This window comes from Miniopterus natalensis, chromosome 8 (assembly GCF_054644295.1).
Source record: "Miniopterus natalensis isolate mMinNat1 chromosome 8, mMinNat1.hap1, whole genome shotgun sequence".
Classification (NCBI taxonomy): domain Eukaryota; kingdom Metazoa; phylum Chordata; class Mammalia; order Chiroptera; family Miniopteridae; genus Miniopterus; species Miniopterus natalensis.
In genome coordinates, this window is record NC_142088.1 from 27,791,919 (window position 1) to 27,813,962 (window position 22,044).

Here is a 22,044-nt window from a genome sequence, read left to right on the forward strand (position 1 = left end):
CCTATTTAATATAATTCATCAGTGGAGCCATCTGGTCCTGGACTTCACTTTTTCTGGAGGTCTTTATTATGGATTTGATTTATTTCATCATGATTCAGTCTTAGAAGGTTGTACATTTCTAGGAAGTTATCCATTTCTTCTAGGTTATCCAGTTTGTTAGCATATATTTTTTTCACTGTAGTTTCTTATGATATTTAGTATTTGGGCATTATCAACTCTGATGTCTTTTCTCTCATTTATTATAAATTTTGGGGTGCTATTTCTCTTCTGCTTTATGTAAAATTGTAGTACAAAGAAATCTAGAAACAAATCTTATTTTTTTCTGGTTTTTAAGGAATGATTTTAAACATATATATGTCTGGTCAGTAGTTTCAAATGAGAACTTTCACCCATATTTGCATGTATCAACTAATTCAAATATATGTTCAGTATTCATTTCAAAATCACAAATTTTGCAGGGTAATACTAGATTTTTTTTTGTCTTCGGTAGTAGAAGCTCAATGTATTGTAATAGTAATGATTCATTACCTAGCTGTCTTTTATAAAAACACGGTAAACTTTAGAATCTGTTGTGGGCATTTGATATAAAATGGCAGAGACAGCCAGAGGAATTAGTAGCAGAAATCTGAGTATGATCTTTGTTTGGAATCTGTTCTCCTGGGAACTGGGAAATCACTCATAGTCTAAACCTCAACTAATGACACAATGCCTACTGAATCAGGCTGCAAAAATTAAATGGATCAGTGTTCGTACAGTGTGGTAGAAAGAATAATGACCCTACAAAGAGAGCCACAGCTTAATCTCCAAAACCTGCGAACATGTTGCCTTATAAAGCAAAAGTACTTGGCACATATCATTAAGTGAAGAAAGATTATCCTGGATTAAGCCAATGGTCAAATATAATTAAGAAGGTCCTCCTAAGAAGGAGGTAGGCATGCCAGGGTGAAAGGAGATGTGACAAAGGAAATGCATGCTGCAATAGCGTGCCCCTGAGCCAAGCAGTGCAGGCAGCCCCTCGAAGCTGGAAAAGCAGGAACAGAGTCCTCTGGAGCCTCTGGGAAGCACCAAGCCCTGGTAACACTGTGACTTCCGCCCCATAAGACCTATTTTAAACTTCTGAACTTTAAAACTATAAGATAGTAAATGCGCATTGTCTTAAAAAGCCACTAAGTTTGTGGTCATTTGCTTGAATAGTGGTGGAAAGCTAATACCGGCATCGTAAGCACTAGGTAGCCTGGCGGGGTTGGCTCAGCGGTTGAGCGTCGACCCAGGAGCCAAGCGATCTCGGTTTGATTCCCAGTCAGGGCACGCTGCTTGGGATGCAGGCTTGATGTTTCTGTCTCTCTATCCCTCCTCCTTCCTCTGTCTCTGACAATCAATAAAGCATTTTAAGAAAAAGGGACTAGGTAAGTATTAATGATTCAACTAGGATAGTTTATTATTAGTATTTTCTCTTTTTCTTTTGGTCTCAGCAGCAATGAATTAATTGGAGACAGTGGACAGTGTCAAGGAAGAGAATAGGAGATACATTTGAATCCAGAAATCTCTCTTATATGCAGAAAAATGCGTAAATTTTTCCATCTATAAAATCACCTTTTTTCATTATCTGCCTTGAAGTGTTATATTATTTAACATAATAATGTATGAAAAGCATTAGTTCAAGAGATCCTGACCAAATAATGGTACTTGTATATTTTCAATTTAATTTCATTTTAACAGTAACTAATCAAGCTCTTGTGTTTCTTTGAATGTGGATACTTTAAATTCCCATACCGCTTTGTATCTGCTGTGCCTGCTTTAATCATTGTTGCATAGTAAGTACTCAATATGTGTTTATTGAATAAAATAAATTAAAGGTTTCTTTTGCCATTTCATAACAGATGCTTATTTTGATGTGAGTAGTTTTTAGATTTGGGAGTAATATTTCTATTAATTAAAAATATTGCTGTGAAAATCAGTATAGCTGAAAGATATATAAGACTTTAAGCCAGCCCGAGCCAGTTTGCTCAGTGGTTAGTGTCAGCTTGCGGACCAAAGGGTCCTGGGTTTGATTCCAGCCAGGGGCAAGTGCCTCAGTTGCAGGCTCAGGCTCAATCCCCTCAGTGCACCTGAGGGAGACGACCAATTGATGTGTCTCACATCGATGTTTCTCTCTCTCCCTCCCTCCCTTCCTTCCACTATCTCTGAAAAGCAATGGAAAAATATCCTCAGGTAAAAAAATTAATTAATTAATTAATTAATTTAAAAAAGGCTTTAAGCAAGAGTACATGGGTTTGAATCCTGACTTCAACACTTTTATTATCTATGTGAATTTGGGGAAAATACTTTACCTCTCTTTGCCTGTTTTCTGTTCTTTAAAACAGAGAGTTAAAAAAAAAAGTTTGTACTTCAGAGTTTTCTTTTAATTAAATGAGCTAATTCATGCAGAATGCATAAAATAATATATATTATATGCTGAAAAAATTATGTCATTTATGTAGTTCGAACACAGATTTATTTTGATTATCTCACACAATGGCAGTTTACAAAGAAGATATAAAACTGGCAATAAGAATATGAGAGTATCCGTCAAATCTCAGCTAGCCCTCAGAGAAACTGGAGATGAAACCATGCAGTGTGTCTCCCAGTAATCACTTTCCAGCAGCACTTATGCTTCTCTGGCTGCAACCAGCACAACCCCTGCTCTCTACCTTAGGTATTTCACTCTTACTTGCACATTAGAAATATGCTAGATTATAAAAAACATGATGCCAAGTCACACCCTAAGTGAATGAACCCCATAAACCTCTGAAGGTGGGAAGTACTTTCTCAGGTGGGGGCTGTAGACTAAGAACAGGTTCCTATAGTCAGGGACTGTAGGGGTGGGAATGGGCACAGGGACAGACCCACCTGCCGCACATGAAACGGAGGGAGTCCCCATCCCTCTAAGAAATATCAAAAACCCTTCTCTTCAAAACAGTATAAAATTTTCATTTTGATATTTACACGTCTTTTTAAAAATAATTTGTTAAAAATTATTTTGATAATAGGAAGTTTGTTGCAAGGACCTTTAAACATTTTTAATGGGAAACTGGCACACTTTGAATGTGTTACTTATCAGACATCTTCTTCATCCCCTGTGACGTGTGTGTGCTAAATACCTTTCTCTACATAGAAGTTATTAAGTTCTTCCTCTCTGTGTGGCTCCAGATCTCTAACTCTGCATCTATATATCTATATTATCTATCTATATCTATCATCTATCTATCTATCATCTATCTATCTATCTATCTATCTATCTATCTATCTATCTATCTATCATCTATCTATCATCTATCATCTATCTATCTATATCTATCTATCTATCTATCTATCTATCTATCTATCTATCTATCTATCTATCTATCTATCTATCATCATCTATCTATCATCTATCATCTGTCATCTATATCTATATCATCTATCTATATCTATAATCTATCTATATCTATACCTATCTATATCTATCTATATCTACAGCTGTATCAGAGAGAGATAGGGAATTTCTTAATCGTTTCCTTCAATTTCTTCAATCCATGTACCTACTTTTTTCACATTTTATCATAGACATTAAACTTGAATATTAAATTCACTTTTTTCTTTTACAAAGCCCTCCTTAAAGTCAGCCAATTCTAACCTCAGAGGTGCTCTTTGCTACAGTAGTTAGAACTGAAAATTTTGAGATACTATCTGCCAGTCGTTCCCTAATTGGATGAAATATCTGCTGAACATTTTCAACAACGACAGATCAGCTTAGTTGACTGTCTGTTCTAAGTTATGCTAATTCTATTTTCAATTTCTAAAAACTAACCATTTTTTCGGTATTACTGAGCACGATTGGAAAAAAATCTGATAGATGTAAATTATTATAGAGAAGTGTTTTCAAATTTCCCAGTGAAGCTTTTTATTTCTTCGATTTCCTGAAGATTTGCCAATTTAGGACTGTGTTATTCTTTCATCTCCTACCGGCAGCCTTTCACGCATTGGTCCAGAGTGCTCGTTTCAGATATCTGCCATGATAGGTGAAATTCTCCTTATCTTTCCACTTTCAACATCTTAAAATATAAGTTGAGAGAAAACAGGTATGTGTAGGAAAAGAATAGTATATGAAAAGCAAAATATAGGGATTTGTGAGTTATTGAGTATATCTGACTTATCCTGCAGGTATTATACTATCAATATTTATAGTTATGAGTCGATATGAATTTTAAAATTAAATTTTGTACAAAATTGTGGAAGCAGATGTCACTGTGGGCCCAATATCCTAACAATGTTGAGCTCTGAAAAGGTTTCTATCTTAAGTACTTTTAATTCTCTGTAACAAGAAATTCTCCTGCCTAAGTTCTGTTTCCCTCTAGCTCTTTTGCAAATCAGGAAAAGAGGGAAAACCAGAATGATTGGGAAGAGGGGAAGTGGCTGTGAAGGACCATCGAAGAAAAGTAAATGCATGGGTTAAAAATAGAAGGAATAAGGGCATTGTTCTTAGTCTGTATTTGAACTTGCTTTGTAAGAAGATTCCCCCTAACCCTAACCTCAATTATGTTTCCATATGTTAAAAGATTTTCCCTCAACTTTCTTTATCTGCTAGCATTCCCAAGAATGTATTCGTGCAAGGGACTGCTGTGACCATGCTCTCAATGACTGTGTGATCATTCCCTGGCTTCACCTAGTTATGAATTTTTTAATATAGATACGCTAACATTTCTTTTATATCTTCCAAGGCAATGACAACTTTACCTGATTATTTAATGAATGCCTTTATCAGAGGCTACTATTTGCTTCACCACCAAGCAACATATGTGATTTTGACACTAGTGTTTACTAAATAATGACTTTCATTTGTTCCCTAACTTGGAGCTCTGTTCTAGTCATGGATATAATAGTCATAAGTGGGTATAATAGTCATAAATGGGCAAGAATGGTAACATGATAGTCCTGTGGGGGAAGCTGTGTTTGGTCATTGAGAGCTTATAAAACCCATAAATCATGCCAATGAGTGCTTGCTTTACTCAGCTGTTGAAGGTAATTGATATTATTCCATCTCACTAAAGCTTATAAAAGTTTAATTTTCCACTAGTTTTTTCTTTTCCTTTTTTAATGTATATGTAAGGAACTAATGGGGAAGAGAATTGTTGCTTTTTATAGAGGCAATAGCATCTATGAAACATGTGTGAGCAATTACGCTAAATATGGCCCAAATCTAGAGGGGAACAAGTCATATAAGGGATCTAAGATGATGAATATGTTGACTTCCATGCTCCCAAATTGCTGAGTAAAACTTCTCTGGGCTGTTGTTTAAATTGTCTGCTCTCTACTACGTGCTCTATTCATGCAAATCCAATTGTTCTCTCCCTCTTGCAATTATTCAACATAATTAGCAATATTTAGAAATTTAGACAAGTGTAGCACATTTCCCATGTAGGTATTGGCTTTTTACCAAATAAAAAAATTTATTGTGCTCTTTAACTCTTTCGAATAGATGCCTTTCAAAGACAATGAGGTGTCAATTATCCTTAATTGCTCTTTAGTTTTCCATCTCTCTGAGCATTTATCATTTTTGGCAGGCTGTATTTCAGAATGGACTGTGACTAGAATAAAACGGTATGCATGTGTGCCCCCCCCCCCCCCCCCGCCAAGTCTAATGATTGGTAGGTAACCCATAAGAAATCAATTTACAACAGAATAAATGTGGGAGTCTACTTGTGTGTGTGTATGTGTGTGCATGTGGCCTCTTTGCCCCCAAAATAATTCATTTTCTTTATTCTCTAAACCAAATATTCTTATTTGAAAATAATAGAAAATTGTTAGAACTCTAACTGCTATCCCATATGTAGTCTTCAAATTATAGAGCTTTTCTTAGTAGGCCTATTTTCCAAAGAAACATTAAATGTTTCTATATTAGATTGTTCGAGAATGTGTTACAAATGCAGATTCTTTCATTTGAATCATACAAGACATTTTGTGCAGAGAGAATATGATAAACAGTGTCCCTTATGAAAATCTGACCTGGGTGACATCTCATAATTTTTATCAGAAAAAAGGCAAGCATCAAAAATCGAGTAAAATAAAATGAAGATACATGCTATCAGTTTATTATATCTAGATTTGGTTACCCTTAACATCATTGAAATGTTACTTAAAAAAAAAAAATGTCCAAGTAAACAAAAATACAAATATCAAAGAAAAAAATGTGCCAGACAAGTTGGACAGGCAAGAAAGACTTTGATCAGGACTATTGCAATAGGGGAGAGACATTGAACTCAACTCTACTGAAACAAAAGGCGAGAGGGTTTTCATATGCGGGATGACCCAGTGGAAAATTATTGGAGGGCTTTAGGGAGCGTAGGCAACATAATTAGGATAATATGTTTGCTTTTGGAAGTAAGACTCTTAGCTGCCAGTTGAGAGTGGGGGATAAGATACTATCTTGATATTTACATTTCAAAGAGATGGCTCCCAGGTCCTGGAGAAAGGCTTTCCAAGGTTAAAAAATGAACAAGAGGCTGGGAGAAAATTTACATATCAAAGGAGAGGCTAAAGTATTTACAATTAAACTTTTTTCTATAGTAAATGCTCTAAGAAAAGGAAGGTCAGGAGCTTATAGTCAGGAAGAAGAAACCTGCCTAAAATTTAATCAAGCTGAGAGGAAAGTTAAGGTTATTTTGGAAAAGAAAAAAAATGTATTTCTTTTTTCTAGAGCCTTTTTGTTTGTAAAATGTGGCTTATCTATACAATAATTGCTCTAAGAATTACAGTAACAACTTTAGAAAAAAATTTATAGAGCACACTCATGGAAGGTAGGATTTATATATTTTTATATTATAAATGTCATAACTTACTGGAAGTATTTATTATACTAAGAATTCAAATAAATAAAAAAAAGTAGAGGTATTTCACTCGCTGTCCAATGCAGTACACCCGTCCAGGTACACATTTTTCAGCCTACGCACTGGAATGCCTTTACTACGGAAGATGTCCTGAACCTGCCCATGGTGACTGGAAACACTCTCACCTTTGCATTTCACAGCTATTAGAGGGAGGAAGATAGCAACATTCAAACAATCAATCTAATAGGAGCTTTTGAAGGCATTTGCAGTTTCAGAGATTTCTGGCAGATGTATTGGTTCATTAACCTTCAATGAGATGTTTAAAAGAGGCAGATGAAAGTAACTCAGTTTAAAAGCTCTTGAGCAAAATATGTTACTTTAGTTCACCGGGCTAATTATTGATATGCATATGGAGATTAAGACAACCTTCCAAACAAAAATCAATTTTAAATCTCTTCAATTTAAAGGTCTTTTAGTAAAATAAAAATACTTAATCTCTGTGAGTATAAATGTCACTGCCTCTAAATGATATAAGTTAAACAGATTTATTATTTCTCTATTTTCATATTAATACTCTTTAGAAATTCTTATTTCTCCTGAAATGGGTCATTGACAGTAAAAACACTTAAAATATTGGCTAATACCTCTTGCACTTTTTATGTTCAAGATACTAAGTGAGCCCTGGACAGCATGGCTAAGTTGCTTGGATGTTGTCCAGTCCACTGAAAGGTTTTAATTCCCAGTCAGGGCACATGCTCTGGTTTGGGGCTTGATCCCTGGTAGGAGGCAAGCAAGAGGCAGTCGATAGTCATTTCTCTCACATCAGTGTTTCTCTCTCTCTCTCCATCTCCTTTCCTCTCTGGAAAAATCAACTAAAAAAAAATCTTTAAAAAGAAGATTCTAAATGATTTACATACATTAAGTTATTAATTCTTTTATCAAGCTTATGAGGTAGGTCCCATTAATAGGCTCACTTTATCTATGAGTTAATCAACTTGAGCAATATCACACAGTAGCCAGAATTAAACATAGCAAGTCTAAATCCGGAATACACATGTTCATCATTCAGCTATAGTTTATGTTTTTATAAAGTTCAGAATTATTCAAGGTCAAAGTCTCTTTCATAATATACCAGGTAGAATGTAGCATTGCTTCCTAAACTCATACCTTACATCTGTCGGTCTTTCTGTTTTAAATGAATATTTGAAATATCCCTTGAATATTATAAAGGGAAGAAATATTGAGAGTTTGATAACTCACACAAAATTGTTTTTCTCTGAATTCTATTAATCGTAACAATAGTAATGGAAATACTAAAGGCAATTTAAAAAAGAACAAGTATTTCCCATTAACATTATCTTCACATAGGATATCTCATCTCAAAAACTAGTAAAACACAGACATTTTACATGAATGCTACATGTAAAATTTTGAATCCGCTCCTTTGTGATTTAGTTTTTGACATATTTAATTTCTTTTTAATTACCTTTTCAGCCTCTGTATAGATAGACATTCATGGATCAGTTTATCATATTATTCTAAGCCACTATTTATTTGGCTTATTTAGGTTTTTCCATTTCCCTTTCCCTATGGGAAATCCTTTAGGGTTTAATAGATATCAAAAAATTGCCATGCATTTCAATTCAGTAAATAACTCTTTTTAAATGAGTAGCAATATTATCTTCACATTTTATTTATTAATATCACACAATAAAAACTTGTTTTCTTGATGCTTTAATTCCTTATCTTTAACCTTGACATTGCGTTTCCACGGTTGGCCATCAGCAGGTCACGTTCTTCATTCCCCATTGGATATCCATTGTGGTAACAAAAGTGCAGGCGAGTTGATATATTTTGTTACAGATACCTGTCTGTGACTGTGTTTTTATGTCATTGCTTGTTCTGATTTATGTGTGAACATGTATTCCTTTCAGTGGGAATAAACTGGAATAAATGTATCTTTTCAAGGACGTTTTCGTAAACTTCTCCAGCACGGAGAAGAATGTCACTGGTAGAACTGCAGCTTCATGACTCACTCCTTTCTCTGCAGGACACAGTATCGCGTCTCCTTTAGGAAAACCTGCTGCAGGGCATGAACACATGGATTTATTTACAACTATGATACATCTACCATTTATTGAGAGAGCAGTACCTATTTCACTAAATATATGACTCATTTCACATGCATTTCATTAATCTGTAAAACCATCCAGGGAGGTAAACTTGTTTCTCCATTTTTCAGATGACCAAACCAAAGCTTAAAAATGATAAATACTTTCCTAAGGTCACATAGAAAATAAGGCTCAAGCCAGGATTTCAAGCCAGGCCTACCTGACTCCAAAGTCTACTCTTTAAATAGAATTCTTACAGCCTTTATTATATGTTCTAGTTCCCCTTGATCCATAGAGGAGTAATCAATGAAGTCATCTTCAATCCAGTTATTTTACCCAGATTCAAGCATTGAAATATGTAAAACTTATTTCTTAAATGTTTTATTTTTATGTGACTAGATAGACTGACCTAGCTGTCTCTTCTCTCCCCCCTCCCCTGGGTTATTAATAGTTACATTAACTACATTAACTTCAAAAGCATGACTTCTCGGTTCAGCTCTGTACCACTATGGTGTTAGCCTCGTTATTTTTTCACACATCCAACCTATTCAATAAAAACAAGTTTAATCACAATCAATTACTGTATATAAAGCTAATAATAACCAAAATAATAATTTTAATACTTTCATATTCATGATAAATAATTTAAACAGAAAATAGCATACATTACCCAGGATCCAGTACTGAGTAATCTTTTAATGTTATTAATATGTTATTTTTGAGAATATTAAGCAATTTAGAAAGCATGCAAATTCAATAATTTACTGCATATGGACAAGGTCATCAGTGTTATTATCAAAGTAAGTGTACTCTGTTTCTTAAAAACATTTATGTATATTAACAATTTTAAATGAGAGTATTTTTAAACAAACATATTTTTTTGCAATTAAACCAACCCCAGAAGTTTATTTATGACTGCTTACAATCTTTGCAGAAAACTTAAAACCACTGTAGAAATTATAGAAGAATTAAGATAGAAAAGACAATTTATTCAGTTTCATGGATATTATCTAGTATTAAAAATGACAATTTTTTTGCTCAATCTCAGATCTGAAATTTATAGTGAAACAAATGAGACAATTTCTGAGACTTCTTGCTAATTTGTTTGCTTAGGCCTTCGCTCCTCTCTTCATAAGGGAGGAAACAATGAACATTTTTTTCTGTTATTAGATGATTTCCCCAGCACTTGTGTGTTTAAAGTAAACAGACTCCAATCCCCTCTTCTATCTAAGGGACCCTTAATTAGTTCACGTCACTGAAACATCTAGAACTTAAACGGAAGAAAACGGAAAAGGCAAATCCAATGAAAACACAGTTTAAAGCTAAGTCTGCGAGAAAGAAATGGGGATGTCAGAGCAGTGGGAGCAGAGTGCTCGGCGGAGAACGAAGGGTGGCTGAGGCCAGGCACAGCAGTGCCAGCGCCCAAAACACGAAACTCAATTAGAGAAAACTGAACTTGGTCCGCTTTAGAAAACATCACCCTATGTGAGGAAAAGAGTTGCAAAGATCAATTGATAACAGCCTAAGATTAGAGTCGAATAATTTTAAATCAGTCAAACATTTTCAATATATATATATTGTATCTCAGGTACCACAAGTTGTGGTGGATTTTCTGTAGAGTAAGATTGGATTCTTCCTCGCTGCCATAGCAGAATTGTCTTACTCCCTTTCGTGACTGAACACCCGCTTGGATGCTGGATGCAAGAGGATCATGTCAAAAAGAAATTAGTGGGAAAACTAACAGAGTAGGAATAAAGTGTGCAGTTCAGTTAACAGCCCAGCACCAGTTTTAATTTTACAGTTTTGATCGTTGGATTCTGGTTAGAATGACCATTAGGGAAGCTGAGTGAAGGACATATGACTACTTTCTGTGGTACTTTTGCAATGTCTTAACTAATCTCAAAATACAATTTTAAAATTCTGATAGACTACAAAAAATAAAATTTAAAAGCTTTAATAAAAAAAAAAAAAAAGTGAGCTATGTAGTGGCCTAAAGGCATAAAGGAACTTAGATATTGGTAAGTGAAACAAGTCCTGTAGAATACCAACTGTAACCAACCATGTGACATTCTGGAAAGGGACAACCATGAACTCAGTACTTTCAGGGGGCTTCGGGGGAGGATAGTGGGGTGTGTAGGTGTAGCACCGCGTTTTTAAGGCAGTGACAATATTTTGTATAATACTACGTCATTTTACCTTTGTAAAAACCCATAGAATATACAACACAAAGAGAGAGCCTTAATGTAAACTATACACTTTAGCTAGTAATAATGCATCGATATAACTTACCAATTGTAACAAATGTGCCACATTAATGCAAAATGTTAATAATAATAGAAAGAGAAGTGAAGGGAACTGCACTTTCTACTCAATTTTTCCATAAACCTAAAATGCACTTAATAAAGCTATTCATTAAAACATTTGATAGAGCACAAAAATGAATTTATACAACTTTATAATAACACTAATAAAATATTCTAAACATTTATTTTATAAGTCTAATGTATCGATATTACAATCTTTGGAAGAAATAATGATAACAATTCTAGTTTAATATGTTATTTTACTTTTTAGGTAAAAAATGAACAGAAACAGCATTACGAAGCACTTTTTTTGGCAGTGGTCTTCCTGATTTTCTTGAGTACCCATTTTCATTTACTTTCGATTAGATGAGATATTTATATAATATCATTGTAATCCTGTAGGCTGCAGAATGTAATAAAAACCGATATCCATGGATAGACATTTTAATAGGATAAATTAATTTGGATGTTCTCTCAACTATTCCTTTCCTTCTTCTTTGATATCCAGTAATGGGAAACACATTATTTTGAAATATTGAGTGCCAGAAGGAGTTTTAATAAACATCATTTAATTATCTATTTCTGTGATTATCAGAAAGGAAATGAAGTCAGGTTTACTGACATATTTCCAATTTTATTATAAAACAGAAAACTTTACTTTGTAATACTTACTTATACAGAGAACTGTGCATATTTCATATTCTCATAATTATGCATGGATATTATTTTATGAATACTTTAAAGCCTTTATAGGAAATGAGTGTCAGGAATAAGGGAATTTAAACCTCTTGTTTTCCTTATCAAATTATTTTAACTTTGTTCTGTGTGCTCAGTATAGTTCTTAAAGACTAGCAACACAAGCTAATAAAACTCTGTTAGATGATAGAAATGTCCCATATCTACACTAATCAATATAGATGAGCTTATCAGAATCTTTGCCCAACAAATTTATAGTCTCCCTTAAAGCCCCAGCTCGTTCATTACCTCCATGGCAGACCAGGGCAACTTAACCGGGTCCTTCTACCTTCCTCCATGTGGTGAGGAAATCACGAGTCTCCCTCTGTTTTCCAGTTGTTAATCCATGTGCACTTTATATTCTGATCCTAACCTAGTTTAGTACGTCTGTCTGGTTGTAAGTTTACCCTCCTATTAGAGCACGAGCATTTGATATCAAGAAGCACGATTTATTCATCCATGTTGCCAAGGTCAAGGGCAGGAACCTCTAGGTAGTGAATACTCAATAATTGTTCCTGGAATTAACTCATTAATGTGACCGGTAAAGTGCACGCCTGCCATCAAGTTTGCTGTGTGGTGCATGTGGTTTCTGAGCTTGAGTTTGCCCCTTTTCAGTGAGTGCCTTCTGAGCAATTAAAACAAATAATCAATATTTTCTTGTTTGCCACATTGTTTCTTCCCCAACCTCAGAGAATTAGGTAGGCTGTACATGATGATGAAGTTGTGCGTGTACATGCATATTGGAAAGACAGTAACTTTATAGAAAAATTAGTATTCTTGCTTTTATATGAGAAGCTATATTTCTGTTATATGAAAAAAATCTTCCTAAAATGAATAATTGTTATTTATTTAATATCAAATCAATTTATAGGAAAGAAATATTTCCAGGCTTAATCACTGTCCTAAACTATTTTATTTTCCATGCATCAGTCTTCCTTATGTGGCATTTGTATTTCTTTTGCTCAGCTTATATTGATGATTTTAACCCTCATTAGATAATAATTTTCTTTCAAAACATGCCTGTACTTCATTATGAAAATGTCTCCAATATCCTTTTAGGGAAGGACAACTAATGATGCTTTGAGCAATTGACTGGGATGGTGTGAACTAGAACGACACGAGTGTTGCAATCCGAAGCCTGGCAATGAAGTATTGTTCCATTTACTGGATGGGTAAGGTGCTTGGCAGTTTTGATCATAAAACAGAAAAAGAGAAGGAAATCCTTGACATGGAAAGTGTTTCACTTCTTCTGTCTATATACACAATGGCAGGTGTTTATTATTTGGTAAGAGTAGGTTTCTAACGTTATTTTTAGCAGAAGTACTATTCTGACCTCTAAAATGCCAGGCTTTAAGCGTAAAATGCCATTCACTATATATTTTAATAAAAGTGATTCACCTTGGAAAAGGCAAGCATCTGTCAAATGCCCAGCCATGCGCACCCTGATCACAGCTTTCAGCAATGTTTGAAAGTGCAGTTGAAGAGGCAGAAAAGAAATCCGACGAGAACGCTACGGTTCTTGATATTGTCTTTACCTTAAATAAAACAAGGAGAAATAAAGCGAGCTTCGAATTGATTCTTTGGTTGAATGTATTGTAACTATTTTACACTCCCCAGTTTTATGCTAAGCTGTCTTGCCATGGCTCACTTTCTTCCTGGCATATAAATAACTGGGGATAACCTGCAAATTTTTATTAAACACATAATGAAGAAAGAGCATACTTTTCACTTTCCATAAAAAGTTTAAAATAATTTTAATGAGTAACATTTTTCAAGTGGTTAGTTTGTGGCAGCAAATGTGCTAAACACGTTGTGGATAACAGCAAATGTAAGGGACACCTCACCCAAGCTCCCTCCTCTCATCTTTTAGGGCCAGGAGTGCTGAGGAGCCCCACACCCCCAGGGTTGCTGGGAAGATACAAGGAGAGGCCTAAAAACATAAATGCCCTTTTCTCTGAGTATCCATTTTTATAGTTAAAGTTCTTGACTAGTAAGAAAATTCACAGGCATATTCATGTTCATGGAATGATGTTTTTTTCCAGTACTTCCCCCTAGACTCTTATTTCAGATAGGTTACAAAAATGGCAGTTGTATTATACTTCATTTACTCACTCCAGCATGGGGATTCATTTATGGCAGAGCAGGGGGAAGGTACGGAGTCAGAGATACAACTTGAGGGTGAGAGGGACACACGGGTCAGGACACTACGGTGATTTTATCTTCTGGAACTGTGTAGCAAATATTTTGCTTTCCCCTTGAAGTTAAAAAGAAGTGATTTCCAAAGATGCATTTTAGAATGCAATGAAAATGTCAACAGGCACCATGCATGGCTGGGTGGAGGTCAAGTTTCTAAAGGTTGGGTAGCAAGGTAACGATGCACTTCTGACCTCTTCGGGAATTCTGTCTGCCCTACTTGGTAAACTAAGTTTGGTAGGGGTATATTTGTTTCAATTTATTTTTTCTTTTAAACTAACTTGAAAGGTAGTAATTGATCAAAAACATAAAACCGTTGCCTACAGTAAAAAAAAAAAAAAAAAGTATTAGTTAAAGGTGACTTTTTTTGTTAGTTCTTTTATTAATTTGGGGAACGTAATATTGACTGATAAGCACAATGGTATGTTAAGCCGTTATTTAAACCTGGAGCGTTAGGGATGGAAGCATTAGATAATCTCCCAGCACCTGGGCAAGATGAATCATTAGCATATAAACAGAGTCTTTTAGTATGAATAAAAAGTCAAAGAAAAACCGTATGGTATTAATATATTAAAAGAGTAGACTTTTTTAGTATTCTTTCACAGTTTGTTAGGGTATAATGCAGGCAAAAAACTTAATACCTTAAATATGAAATAAAGGAGAAAGATTAAGTGCTAATTTTCATGCTTCTCTTTCACCCAAAGAAAAGTATATGTAATTGTATACTTTAGCATTTATGCAGAAAGTTAATTTTTAGTAGCAAAGCTTACCAGCTATCATAAGAAGAACATTTTAAATTTTAAATCCTTAATTACGTGCTCAAAACTTTTAGCAGAACATATTAATAACTGCAACAATAGTAACTTATTAAATATAAATAGTGCTTTAATATATCTTTTCACATCATACAAAACCCTGAGACCCAAGAAAGAAAGCCTGTCTTTAAGATAAGCAACTACCCAGAAGGGAATAATTTATGTCAGATATTACATTTTCTGTCTGCAAATTACTTTAAAAAGGTTGCTCTTTGAAGCATTTCAGAATGCGTTTGCAAGCAGCCTGGAAGGACTTGGTCTCAATTTAAGATATCCTTGTTTGACCCAAGGGAATTCTTATTTATTATTAATCATATATTTGGCAGGAGCCCCTGAATCCTATTGTACCCTCCCCGGGGCTCTGTCACTCGCATGCACACGCAGCGCGCTGCGCTCGGTGGGCACCCTCGCGCCTTCGGGAGACCTGCCTGGAAACCAGGCGGAGAGGGACTTGCCCCCCACAGGGGCCTGGAGAGTGGACATCAGAACCATTCTGCATTTTTAGCAGAATGACTTGACTTTTTTTTTTTTTGAATTGGTTTTAGAGAAAGGGAGAGAGAGAGAGAAATATGGATCCGAGGGAGAAACACTGATCAGAACCCCCAGCGGGGTGTGGCCCTGCCTGGGATTCGGGCCCCCAACCTCCCGCTGTACAGGGCCACACTGCCACCAACTCGGCCACGCCGGCCAGGGCTGACTTCACCTTTCGTGTCTTCTGGATTGTTACCCTCCTTTCTCTCAACTGTTTTGTTGTTTTTTTTGTCTGTCCTCCATGGAAATGGGAAATTTCTCATGGTTCGTGCAGTTAATAAGAATCAGTTTAGCTCGTCTGAAGGCAAACTGCTCAATGTGTTCTGAAAGCAAGATGATGGATCGGTAGCTTTGAATTACTTTGGGGTTTTTAACAAGCCTGTTATCTGAAAACCTGCTTTAGGAATTTACTTTCAGTCAGTTTCCTCATATACAGGGACAGGGCTGGGCAGGTGGGCAACGGAAGGTTTACAGTTGCGATTACACAAAACACAGACTTTATTCTTAGACTCTTATTTATTAATTATTTTGCCGTTTTCCATATGAACAACTGTAAACCTACTTTTGCCCCACCTTGGATACTTCCCTCAAATCATCTGCTAAATTACTTCTTAGTGTATTTAGAGCACCTATGTTAAGTTTTGAAGTTTAATTCATCCCTCTGTCAGTGCATCCCAAGCTCCATAAATTAGCAGTTTAAACAATCTCTTTCTACAACTTTTACAAAATATATCTTATTAGAATACTAATTTTTCGGTCATGAAACTAAATTTTTTATATCACATTACATTATTCTTTCATGATTTTTCTTAAAGTGGGAAATAGTTCTGAACAGCTGCATCTTCACTCTGCTCCGCAGTCACGTCTTTGTTGATGGCCAGACAGATGACATGCTTGAGGTCATCTGACTACATTTGACTGACTACAGACAAAATGCTTGTCAGACTTATAAAAGTGGGAAAGTTAGGTCGAATATTAAAACCTTGAAAAGGGATCCCGGTAGAGACACGGTTTTAATATATAAGGAGAGATGTACTGTGCACTAGTTTTATATGAAGGTTCTGACAACACAGGGGATGGATCGTATGTAACTAACAGCAGCAGGAAAAGCAGTGTATGAGCCGTGCTGTGGAAGCTGAGGCTAGGAGAACATGCTTCCCAGGCAGAGAAAGTGGCGAGGATGTCCCAAGGAGAGGAATCAGTAAATGCAAAGCCTTGCTGTGGTAAAAAGCAACTCCCACTCAGTGTTTAAAAAAACTGTAAACGGAACATTCATTGTGACTTTCCAATGCAGCATGGCACAGACTTCTGACAATGTCTTTAAGTGTGATTTGTGTGCTTAAAGCTTCCTGAGTTGACCCAGCTAGAGTTTAATCCTGAACTTCAGCAAAGAGCATACTGTATTTACTATAAATCCAATTACATTGATCGTTTCCATAAATCTCAGTTCAGCTTGGAACCTAGCCAATTCCTGTAACCCAAGGCATGTAGCTCCCACTTTTGTGGATATAGATTCTGCAAATTTAAGGTGCTTCATATTCCATGAATTTCAGTATTTTTCTCCTCACTTGAGTGAAACTGTTATGTTCTTCTTGGATGTCGAGTATTTACAGTGTCAGAGACAATACTCTGTTAATATTTTCATTTTTCTTCCTGCTCAAGGCTATCTTAGCAAACAGAAACCTGAATTATTGAAGGATACCCACATGTTGGAAGTTAAAGATCATGTATTCACTGAGGGATTTAAATAAAGTCTTCTCTTCATTGTAGCCATTTGCTTACATTCTAATAGTAATAAAACTCAGTGACATCCGTTTACCTCCCATGGTGATAAAGGAAGCAAGAGACCTTGCCTTACCTCCTCTGAGAAGAACTGTTTACATTTAGAGTAAAGGTCTTTCTTGCTACCTCTGAAAGGTAGGAAGGCCGATGTACCAACAGCTGCTATATAAGATCAAAGTTTCATAATTTCAGAGTTTCTCTCCTATGGTGCAAATACATACAGGTCATAGCTGGCTCTCAAGTGTCATCTCATAAGAAACTGGAGTATGAAAAGCTGACACAAGATGCTCTGTGCGTAAATAAAATGTTTGTCCCTTTATCCAGAGGTTGTGTGTGTGTGCGAGTGCTAGCGCATGTGGTTGTCTGTTTCAAACAAATTTGTTAGCTAATTTGCAAGTAGGATAAAATCTCAGACCCCTTACAGTTTCTGATTTAACACACACCATGGCCAGAAAATGACTCCCAGAGATAAGTCATGATTATCATAAGACTAACTTGCTTACCTTATCTCAGATATTATAGTCTGTTAGCTATTGTCCAATATCTAAAAAATACTTGTTTCAACAAGGGTCCAAAGAAACAGAAATCAATTTTGATTGAAGGTCACATTTTTTATTGTCTTAGCAGGGGTGGATAGCACTGATTCTTGCTCGGGGATGAACACTATAACTGCCAATAAGATAACTGAAACTAAAAACTATCCCTAATAGGTCAGTATAAGAGTACAGCTCTTTTGAAAATACAATCTTTAGTAGAGGGCATTTTTAAAAACATTTATTGGAGTTATTATCTAAGAGAGCTAATGTTATTATACTGAGGAAAAGAAAGAGACTAAAGGAAGGATGATTAAAATGGAATGGCTAGGACAGATTATCTCTCTTTTTTTATTATAGATCATTAAATTAGGAAGTCCTCAAATATATGATGGTAACTGATAAAATGATTCTTGAGCAGAATGAAGTATATGACTGTAAAAATAATGTTAAGCAAGGTTAAGAATATACAGGGTAAGGTATTTGCATGTTGTCTTGAGTTAGCTCTTTAATTTTAAGAATTCATAGAGAGGAAAATTTAAACAGTCTGCTTGACAGTAATATGCAATTATTTCCAAAATCATTAAAACATTTTTATACTCATTGAAATACATAAATTTTGAGTCCATTAAACTTCAATGAAGTCCTTGTGTTGGCCCAGATGATTTGCGGGAGTGTGTATTCAAACATAAACTGTACTTGCTCCCTTCCGTGGCAACACAGTCATTGCTAACATGACATTTACACCAATGTAATTTCATACCACCTACTCTACTAGGTTTCATGGGTAATTTAGTTTAAAATCATTTGAAATAGATATTTCATAATTTCTTTCTATTTACTTGTGTGTTTTTTATCACAATTGCTTATAAAAATATTAACCCAAGAGCAAAAGTAGACGGCTTTGATTCAGGAAAATATTAGCAAAAATTTCCTCAGGCCACTCTCTCCAGTTTGTCAAATTTCTTAAAGTACTGTATGCCAAAAGACCAAAATAAACGCCATGGACCAAAAAGAAATAAAAGCAAAACAGTACCATGTGCTGCAAAGATTTATGCAAAGCATGGAAAACGTAATTTTAATGAAATGATGGGAAGTTTAAGTGTAAATTATTAGTGTGGCTTTAAGAAAATGTTACCCCATAAATAGTCTAAGCTGTTACTATCCCTTAGAATAACATTCCAGGTGTTTCTAGAGCAATGTGCCAGTGGAGTTTTACATCCCAATGTTAAGTGGAGATTCACAGCTCTGCTCCCCACCCACATCCTGAAAAAGCATCTCCATTTAAATTATATAAAAAAAAATATAGATTAAAATTTCAAAACTATAGTAATAGTATAAATGTGTAGATTAAAATTGGACTTTTCTCATAATGAATGCATTAATACAAACATAGCACTATATGAAAATATTTAAATCTTTTTAAGTTCTGATATGAGGGAATTAGGACAACCTTTTAAAAAACTGTTTATAATGATTATTTCTCTCTTCTGTTTATCTTAAAGTAATTTTTTAAGAATAAAGAGATTGCATCCATATATATATACACATAATTTTTTTCTGCTGGGTAATATCTGATAATTGCTATGTCAGATAATCTGATTGAAATAGAGGGTAATGTGGTCATATAAGAAGTATTGGATGTAAGTATTTAATGTAAAATATATTTCAGGCTTTTATGGACCTCAGATATCCAGACAGCTTGTCATTCTCTTAGTGTAGTCTACAAATGGCTGAGTACATAGTACAATGAACGCTAACCATCCATTTAGTAACCCTCCGACTTTTGAGAAGCTAATTTGACTGTTTGAAGCTATTTGACAACTAGAAAAACTTTGTAGTTAAAAAAAGTTTTTTTGAGAAATGCCAATTTCAAGAGTGTACTAAGTAAGCACAAACATCTCCCACTCATTTTTTATCATTACTCCATATTTTTATTACTTATAGCTTTGCATAACCTGTGTTTAAAAATAAACCTTCATTTAAGGATGAAAAAGGTATAATCACTTTGCAAACAGCTTGGCAGTTTCTTAATAGTTACACATATGTCTCGTCTACAATCCTTCCATTTCATTCCTAGGAAAAAAGGAATATATGGCCATACAGAACTCACACATAAACGTTCATACTAACTTATTAGCCGCCAATTGGAAACAACACAAGCATCTATCAACAGATGAATGGAAAACAAACTTGATACACTCATATAATTGAATCCAACTCAGCAATAGGAAGGGACGCCCGGCTGCTGCACACAACAAAACGGGTGAATCTCAAAATAATTACGCCGTATGAAAAGGCCAGGTGAAAAGGCAATCTACTGTATTATTCCATAGCTAGAAAGTTCTAGATAATGTACTCTAATCTGTAACGACAGAAAGAAGACCAGTGGTCGCTTGGGAATGAGGGGTGTGCATGAAGGGGGTGTGGGGTTATAAAATGGCACCGGGAATCTTCTGGTGCGATGGATATAATATGTTCACTGTTTTGATTGTGATGTTGGGATGATTTTACTCCCACACACACATACACACACGTGAAAACATATTCAATTGTACACTTTAAATATATGCAATTTATTGAATTTCAATTATACCTCAGTAAAGCTGTTTTAAATATTACCCACAAAATACTGGGTAATGATTATTTACAGAGCAGTCAACAGATGTGTACATGTGAGATGTATCTTTAGGTACATAAGGAGTTTTGGAGGAGACATTTGTTCCAAACCTTTTAAAATCTTTTTGGTTTGTTGGTAATTTTTTTCCATCACATGAAAAAAATAAATCAGACTTATTATCTTGCTTTTTCTTAATTAGGTTGTGATGTTGGTGAAGCTAGTAGAGTTCTATGTGTTGAGTATTGGAGTGAATTCCAAAGAGGACAAGATGCCCTAAAGCAACCCAAATACCACAATACTAAACAAAGGATAGCTTGCTTTAATCTTTAATAGCTTATTCTTATATTGTCTTCATCAGCATGTGTGTGAGAAACAGCTATTAAAAGCACTGCAAGATCTAAAAATGACTAATAGATCTAATTATATCTCACAGAACCATGGGAACTGCTTAAAATGGGTAAATATAACTATAAAATAGCTATTATAAGCATGGGCTTCCTATACTACTTTTAGGATTACACTTGCTAAAGTATCCTCTTTGGTGAACTGTATCTAGGTCCCTTTAAGTATATGCTTAGAATAAAAAATAAATCACTATAATTTTTATATAAGCTTTGTAATAAAATAGTTTTAAATTTAAAGAAAAGCTGCAAAGATTGTATAGACAGTTGCCACTTACCTACACCTAGATTTCCCTCATATTAATATATAACATTTATATGATGCATTTGTATCAACTGATGGACCAATATTGACAAATTATTATTAACCAAAGTGCATAATGCATTTGGATGAGGATTGTTTTGTTTGTTTTGTTTTCTTAATGTACATTTTGTTGAAAAATCTCAACTAGTATTTCACATTTTATTTAGTCATCGTATCTCCTCAGGCTCCACTAGATTGTGACAGTTTCTCAGACATTTCTTGGTTTTGATGACCTTGAAATATTTTGATGACATTAAAAGCTTTTGGTCAGGTGCATTGTAGAATGTTTCTCTATATTAGACTGTCTGAATTTATTCTATGATTAGACAGTGGTTATGAGTTTTAAAAGGAAGACCAAAGAGGAAAAGTGAACTTCTTATCACATCATATGGAGGATACATAATGTAAACACATAGAAAAATAAAAATACTATATATTATATTAAATTCTATCCACTTCCTAATTAGCCAACTCTTGGCTTTTCTTGCACATAACACATATTCACTCTCTGTCTATAGTAGGCAGAATTAGAGTAAGTAAATATCTTCCAAGACAAGTAGCACAGCATTATTTTAAAATTGTCATAAAACTACTTGATTTACCTCTGTAACATGAACTAGTTTATAAGCAATTCCTTAGCAAGCATAAATCAACATATTATTTTAATTGTTATTGTTCCATTTTTGGTTTGTTTAGTTTTGTTTATATTTTGTTTATTCTGTGGAAAGTCCACAGTCTTCTCCATGTGCACTTTAAAAAAGTAGTTTACTGAGAAGCACTTCATGATTACCAAGTGAAATTTATTCCAGTAATGCAATATTGGTTCAATTTTAGGGAGCTCATTAATATTAATACCTTTGGGAACTTGGGA